At 51.3% G+C, this 7,532-nt stretch overlaps 1 protein-coding gene across 1 annotated transcript in view; it reads right to left on the reverse strand.

The window, feature by feature from the left end:
- KCNJ10 (potassium inwardly rectifying channel subfamily J member 10) overlaps positions 1–7,508 on the reverse strand; it is a 32,430-nt gene extending 24,922 nt beyond the window's left edge. The window contains exon 1 of the mRNA XM_080986083.1: positions 6,875–7,508. The gene's annotated coding sequence lies outside the window, so the exon portion shown is untranslated. The remainder of the gene's footprint in view (positions 1–6,874) is intronic.
- Positions 7,509–7,532: the final 24 nt, after the last annotated feature.

The following is a 7,532-nucleotide window of genomic DNA, read 5'->3' on the forward strand; positions in this document are numbered from 1 at the left end:
TGTTAAAATACAGTAATGCATAAAACATTAAAAGCTTCCCTAAACAGGGCTGCCTTCAGATGTCTTGAAAAGTCTGGTAGTTGTCCTTTTCTTTGACATCTGGTGGGAGGGTGTTCCACAGGGTGGGTGCCACTACCGAGAAGGCCCTCTGCCTGGTTCCCTGTAACTTGGCTTCTGGGGACTTCTGGGAACCGCCAGAAGGCCCTCAGAGCTGGACCTCAGGGGCTGGACAATGGGGGTGGAGACGCTCCTTCAGGTATACTGGACCGAGACCGTTTAGGACTTTCAAGGTCAGCACCAACACTTTGAATTGTGCTCAGAAACGTACTGGGAGCCAATGTAGGTCTTTCAGGACCGGTGTTATGTGGTCTCGGCGGCCGCCCCCAGTCACCAGTCTAGCTGCCGCATTCTGGATTAGTTGCAGTTTCCGAGTCACCTTCAATGGTAGCCCCATGTAGAGCGCGTTGCAGTAGTCCAGGTGGGCTATTGGGGTTCTTGTGTCCTGCCTTCCACCTGCACAGTCTTGAGTTGCAAGGTCCAGCTACAATATTGTAAGTGGAAACGAAACATTCCCCATGTGGCTATTTGTCTTTCAGAATCTCACCCTCTGTGATAAGGCTCTGGAAGGATCCGGGGAGCCTAACTGCATAGCAAAACTCACCGGAGGCTTTTAAGCAGAGGTTGGGGGACCATCTGCTAGATGTCCTCTGGGGGTCCCCTCCAGCTCTACGATTCTATGAGCCCCTGGACTGGTTGCAAATAGGACGGTGAGCAGGTATTTAGAGGGAGGACTGCTTGGGGGGCAGACTGAGACTGGTGGGGCAGTGCCCCATTTTCCTCCAAAGCTCTCTGCAGAACATTTTCAGAGATTCCTCCCCGCTCCTCTGCTGAAACAGCAGGGACGGCAGCAGCGCCACCCAAACATCACAGAGCCTTTCCTAGCCGCCAGCAAACTCTGGTTAAACTGTAACCTCAGGTCGCTTGAGAAAGAGGACTGCTGCAAATCTGTTTCTTCCTCCCGGGCACCACCAAGGGACTCGGAACAAGAGCCAGCTTGTTAAAACCTGTGTTTGGGCGTGGAGGGAACAGGCTGGGGGCACAGAGGCCACGTCTAAGAACTGAGGGTGTACAAGACCGGCACTCTCGCAGCGCAGGGGGATGGAGAGGTGTAGGCCTTTCGCTGGAATTGCTCATATTCCAAGCCCACGTCAAGGTCAGCGCTGACCGCCTTCCTTCCTGGTTGCCTTGTGCGCTTTCGCAGCGCATAGCAAGCCGGGGTCTCTAGGAGTTTATTTATTCCAATGCCATTCCTTCCAAGGCACCTGACAGCTCAAGAAACCTTCAGCTTCGTTTGGCTGTGATTCCTGCATCACGTTGGACAACTCTTTGGGTGACTCCTCCAAGACTACAATTCTGCCATCAGTGATCTGGGATCCCTGATCTCAGGCGTGTGTCAGCATCTCCTAGTGTCAGAAGATTCAAGACAGATAAAATAAAGTCCTTCTTCACGTCTTGTAAACTACGGAACTCGCTGATTTAGGAGGAGAGGGCTATCGCTGCCTGTTCTCGTGTCTCTACTGTGCTTCTGAATCCCAATTTCTTGAAACCGCAGGAGGGGAGAGCAGGCTTGTGCTCAGATCTCGCTTGTGGGTTTCTCACTGGGGCTGCTGGTTCCCCACTGTGAGAGCAGGCCAGGGCACTGGGCTGGATGGGTCCCTGTGGCCTGATGGAGCCGCGCTCCTCTTTTATTCCCAAACGCCCAGTTCCAAGCCACCTCAATTGCGTTTGAGAGCCCACCCAGTTCCTTCACCCAGAAATCCAGCTTTGCAACCTGGCGCGAGGAAGCCAAGCGCTGCCTGCCTCCAAGCCGGCAACATCATGTCCCTTTCCAAACTGCTCCCATCCTGCTTTCAGATGCAAGGTTGCCTTCTTGGGGAAACTCACAAATCTTTAGGCCCAGTGGGCAGCAAAGGCCTTTTTGGGCAGGCCTGGCAATTCTGCAGGCGGCAGCAGAGAAAAGGGAACTTCTTCCAGCACCACCGCTTGTTCCCCACTGAGGTGGCAGGATGTGTCCTGGTGGGAACTTGCCAACAAACCAGTGGCTGGAACAGAGCAAGCAGACAAGAACCACAGGAGCGGGGAGTGAGTGCCAGCTGGCATCTTCCAGGACCCACACAGGCACCTGCTTCCTCTCTCTCTCTCTCTCTCTCTCTCTCTCTCTCTCTCTCTCCTCCCTGCCAAAGCCTCTTCCCCAACACCCAGATCCTTGAGCCTCGTGGCAACATCAACTTGGGACTAGCCTTGCTCTCCCTCTCTCCCTCATTCCAGGCTTTGACCTCCCAGTCATTGTGATTTTGGCAAGGCCAGATTTCCCCGTAGCTTTGGATAAACCAGGGAGCAAGAACAGAGACTGGGGGTTGTAAATGAGGAAGGCTGGGAGGTGGGCAGAGGAGGGTGACCAAGGGAGATCGTGGGTCTGACCATCAAAGCTCATGAGGATCGGTTGAGGGAGCTGGAGATGCTTCACTTGGAGAAGAGAAGATGGAGAGCTGACGTGATGGTCATCGTCAGATATCCAAGGGGCTGTCACATGAAGGATGGAGCAAGCTTGTCAAGGGCAGGACCAGAACAAAGCGATTCAAATTGCAAGAAAGGGGAGGACGGCTGAACATTAGGAAGAACTTTCTTATGCCAAGAGCTGTTTGACTGTGGTGGGCTCTCCTTCTTTGGAGATTTCAAAGCAGAGGTTCAGGGAGTCTTTAGCTGTGACTCCTGTTTTGCAGGGGGTTGGACTGGATGACCCTCAGGGTCGCTTCCAACTCTACAGTTCTATGAAAGCCTCTTCCCCCAACAGCCAGATTGTGGAGCCTCATGGTGATATTGGCTTGAGACGAGCTCCTGTCTCTGCCTCATCCAAGGCCTTCTCCTCCCAGGGTTGCGATGACGGCAGTGCCAGGTGTCCCTGAAGAGCTTTGGCTACACGGAGGAGCGGAACGGGAGCAGGAACTGGGGGTGGCAAATGCAAAAGACTGGACAGCTCCCCGCCAGATCTCTGCAGGCCCTGGAAACCTCAGCCTCCTTGCCTTGAGGAGCAGGGACCTGTCCGGGCTCCAGAGTAGAGGAGGAGGCGGCAGCGAGGGTGAAAAGAAGGGGATAGAAAGCACGGAGGTGAAAGCATTTGTCTGTTTTGCAGGGGGGAACAGGCCAGACAGTGGCTGCATTGTATGCAGAGGAAAGGCCTGAATGGAGCTTGAAGGGACACAAAAAGCGCTTTGACAATCAGGAGTTCATTAGTATGCGCGGAGGGGAGCCTCGCTGCCTCTATCTCCCCCTCTCCATCTTTCTCTCTCTGCTTCCAAAGAGGTTGCGCTCTGTGTCACAGAGAGGTGAGCCATGCAGAAAAGAAGAGTGCGAAAGGGATTTGGGAGGGAGGTAAAAAAAATTGGAGGAGAGAGAGAGAGGGAGAGGCTGGGCACCCAGATGCACAGAAAGAGTCCGGCCTCTCTTTGTTACACGAAATAATGGAATTTTTTGGCAGGTGGCTCTTGAAAAGGTGCAAGAGGGAGAGAGGTCCTCTGGAGTTCTGAAAGGTTTGGGAGGGCAGCTCCCTTCCTCTGCACCCACTCTGACCTCCCCAAGGTGATTGGGGTGAGCAGGGGGAAAGAAATGAATCAGGCTGGGTCTCCATCATCTGGGCCTGATGAACAGGGCTTGCCCATTTTATTTCCTGTTTCCTTCCCCCTCGTCCAAGATCTTTAAGGAAGTGTCTCCTTGATTAACGTCTTGCTAGAGGTCTTCAAAATGCACAAGTCACCTTCAGGTTCTATGGGTAAAAACTAATTCTCCATGACCACCAAGTTTCCTGCAAATTCCTGCAGAATTTGCAGAGCAGAGGGACTCTGAATGGACACTGAGTTTTGCATTAGGCGAGAGGAAGGAAGTTCTTTGTGCGGGAATTTGTGATGGCCAACACCTTGGATGGCTTTAAAAGAGGATTGGATAAATTGAGGGAGGAGAGGGATCTACGATCGTAATAAAGTACATCATTTCAATAAATAGCTCTAAAGGGATTGATGGATGAGCAGAACTATTTTGAAATACAAATCTGGCTGGCTGATCCTAGCACCCTTGTCAGGTCAGAGGTCAGCTATCAGATGGTCAGAATCCCAGAATCAAAGAAAGAAAGAAAGAAAGAAAGAAAGAAAGAAAGAAAGAAAGAAAGAAAGAAAAGTGCTGAGAGTGTCATACTGGGACCTGGGAGAGAGCAGGCCTCAAATGCCCATTCTGGCCATGAACCTCACTTTGGGCCAGTCATTCCCTCTCTAAGGCTAGCCTGCCTCACAGGGCTGTTGTGTAGGATTAAATGATGAGGGAGAGAACCATTTACGCCAAAGTCCTTGGAGAAAAACAAGTGCGATATCAGGAAGGAACTCTTGCAAGTGATTCACAACTGATTCACAGATGGAACTCCCTGCCTATTGAGATCAAGCAGGCAGCTTCTCTGTACTCTTTCCGGTGCCTGCTAAAAAATAATAATCCCTGTTTAGACAAGCTTAGAAAATTGAGGTGATTTTAATCTGTTTCTGTATGTTAATTTTCCTATGTTTTAAAGGAGGGTTGCGGATTTTTCTTGATTCTACTGTTTTCTCTTTGAGTTTTGTTTGTTTGTTTGCAATCTAGCAGTGTGTAAATTCCATGATATGGATGAATAAATAAATGATTCAAAGTAGTGAGGTATTTTGCACAAGGCAGAAAGCCCTGGGAAGATACACACTTAGAAAGTTGGGCTATGCATTTTAAAAAGTGGGCTGTTTTGAGGCTTTTGAAGAGAAATCCCACCCAGAAATTCTCCCCTAACATACCTGCTCTGAAGCTTATCAGAGACCGAGAGAGATTAAAGGGGCAACCTTCGCACTGGCCAGGAAGAAGTTCGAAGCAACTGAAAGGGGCGTCATTTAGCTTAAGACTCACCGCTGCTCTGACCCAGAGCAGCCGCCCTCAGTTCCAGGAAGGAAGTCTTCCCCACCCATAGCTGGGACCTTCTGTATGCAAGGCGGCTGTTCTTGCCACTGAGCTGCAGACCTTGCCTGTAAAATAAGCCAAGATTCCAGTCCTCATGGTTCTGAACCCAGGGTTGAAATAGGAACGCAGGAAGCTGCCTTTGCCGAGGCAGAGCAACTGGTTCCTCTAGCTCATAGGTGTCTGCACTGACAGGCAATGGCACTCCCGGGTTCCAGGTGGGAGACATTCCCAGACCAACCTGGGGATAGCCTTCTGCAGGCAAAGCAGCTGTTCTCCCACTGCGTAAGGCTTCCTCGCCGAACCAGCTTGTAATGAGCTTTTGAGGCATGGCTGCAAAAGGGGTCATTACAGCCCCAGCCCCAGGCCTCAAGAGTTCAGTTCCAAAAAGGTTCAGGCTGCCGGTTATGGACCCTCACTCAAGGCACCTGTTGTCCGGATAACTGTCTTCCTTTCCTGCTGGTGAAGGATTCCAGCGAAGAGCTTTTCAGCGGTGGAGAAGGCTGCCTCAGGAAGTTGGGGGTTCTTAAGCCAAGGTTGCATGAGCGTCTGTCAGGGGCTTGGGCAAAATGACCCCTCCTAACTCTGCTTCTATGAAAGGCGATTCAGATGAGACACTAGCACTCACTTTTTGCTGGCAAGTTTTTAAAGGGAGGCTGAATGGCCACCTGTCAGGGGTTATTTAGTTGTGACTACTGCACTGCAGGGGATGGACTAGATGTCCCTCGGGGGTCCCTTGCAACTCTACAATTTCACGAAGAAGGAGAAGAAGCTGGCAGGGCAGAGGAGGCAGAAAGAACTCCCGGGAACATGGAATGCCAGGCTGGCAAAGCTCTGTGAGAGAAAGCTCTGTGTGTTTCCCACATGCAGCATCCCACATAGGCATGCATCCGCTCTCGTTCTGAGCGCCCAGCTGAGCACCCTGAAGCAAGTCAGGGGACGCCCAGGGATGAAGCCAGAGGGACGGAGTGAGACGGGGGACTTCATCCCTCCAGGAGGAGATGGGGCCAGCCAAGGAATAAACACGGCTGGCGGGGATTAAGATGGGCCACTGAACTTGCCAAGGAGAGCTCAAGATGGGAGAGAGAGATCATTTGCTACAAGATTTTCCTTGTTTCCCCGCTGTCAGGATGTATCCGGTTTTGGAGGTGGGATGTTTAATATTCTGCCCTGCAAGCGCAGAGAATCTCTAGCAAGCAGCCGGGGTGGCAATTCGGGGTGCACAAACCTGTCCCTTTTGGCCCTCGTTTTCCCCCAAATTTAAATTCACATCTCTGTATTCCTGCAGCAATTTGTTTTTCAAACACGAAAATGGGTTAGTGCCCGAGTGCAAATTGCTCCAATTAAACACACTTTTTGCATGCCATTTTGACTAAAGTTCATATTTTCTGCAACCGTTCCCCGAATATAATGCAATTTTGCATGTTGTAGTCTCAAACACATGCATTCTGAAGCGCACTGTTTCCGAACATGCGCATCTTTGGACAACTTCTTTGGCTGCAGAAGTGATCGCAAAATTCAGATGGGCGCAAATCCCAAAGGACGGGTTTCGTCTGTTGGATCAAGTGCATGTTAGAGAGTTTCTCACTAAAATGCACGCCAAACTTAATTTCTCCCCCCATTCTGAGTTGCAACTGGAAGTTAGTGAAGTCCCCAAATCCACCCAGACATTTTGCTCTCCCAGAGAGGTCTCTCCTTCGCATCTGGTCAAAGAGGAGTGCAGGTAGGTAGGACTCCCAAAACGGAAACTCGCTACCTGCGGAGCATCTCAGGAAGTCCCACTGTCCACCTGCTCAAAGTCAAATCGCCCTCCTCACCATCCTGTCGCGGCTTCCACCGTTTCACAGAGTCTTACCTTGAGTCCAGCGAAGGTCCGAAGAGCAAAACTGGGCAAGGGTCAGGGTTCAACCGGACTTTTTGCCGAAGGGAGTCTGAGCTAAATCGACGTTGCTCCTTCTTCTCGTCCCACTGCCCCTGTGTGTGTGTGTGTGTGTGTGTGTGTGTGTGTGAACTCTCTCTTGCACACACTTCCCAAACCTGGGGCTCCAAGAGGCAGGATTCAACCACAGCTGCCAACACAGGGGCTCGGAGGCTTCTTGCAAAGGCTTTTAAATTCAGGACCCACCATCAGATAAGAGCTGCTCGGAAAGGCTGAGTCTGCCCCATGGATTCTGTGCCTCTTTCCCCCCTCTCTCTTTCTTTTTCTCCCTTACAAAACTTTGCTCAAGTTCAATTGAATGAAAGGATTTATTTTGTTTTGTTTTTTTAAAGCAGGGGGCGGAAGAGGGAGGTGATTGACGTCTTCGGCAGGCCTATCGCAGGAGGGCGGTGGCAAGGGACAATGGCGGGAGGTGGAGCTGTGCGGAGTGTAGAAGAAAGGGGGGGAGAGAGAAATCTGGCAGCGAAAGGTGGGAGGGGAGTGGGCACCACCAGGCAGAGCCGGAGGGTTAAAGTTTGAGAGGCGAGTTAATGAGATGGAAATCAAATCGCTCGCTGGGGATAGGGTTGCCTCC

The sequence above is a fragment of the Podarcis pityusensis genome (assembly GCF_964106645.2).
Source record: "Podarcis pityusensis genome assembly, chromosome: 16".
Classification (NCBI taxonomy): Eukaryota; Metazoa; Chordata; class Lepidosauria; order Squamata; family Lacertidae; genus Podarcis; species Podarcis pityusensis.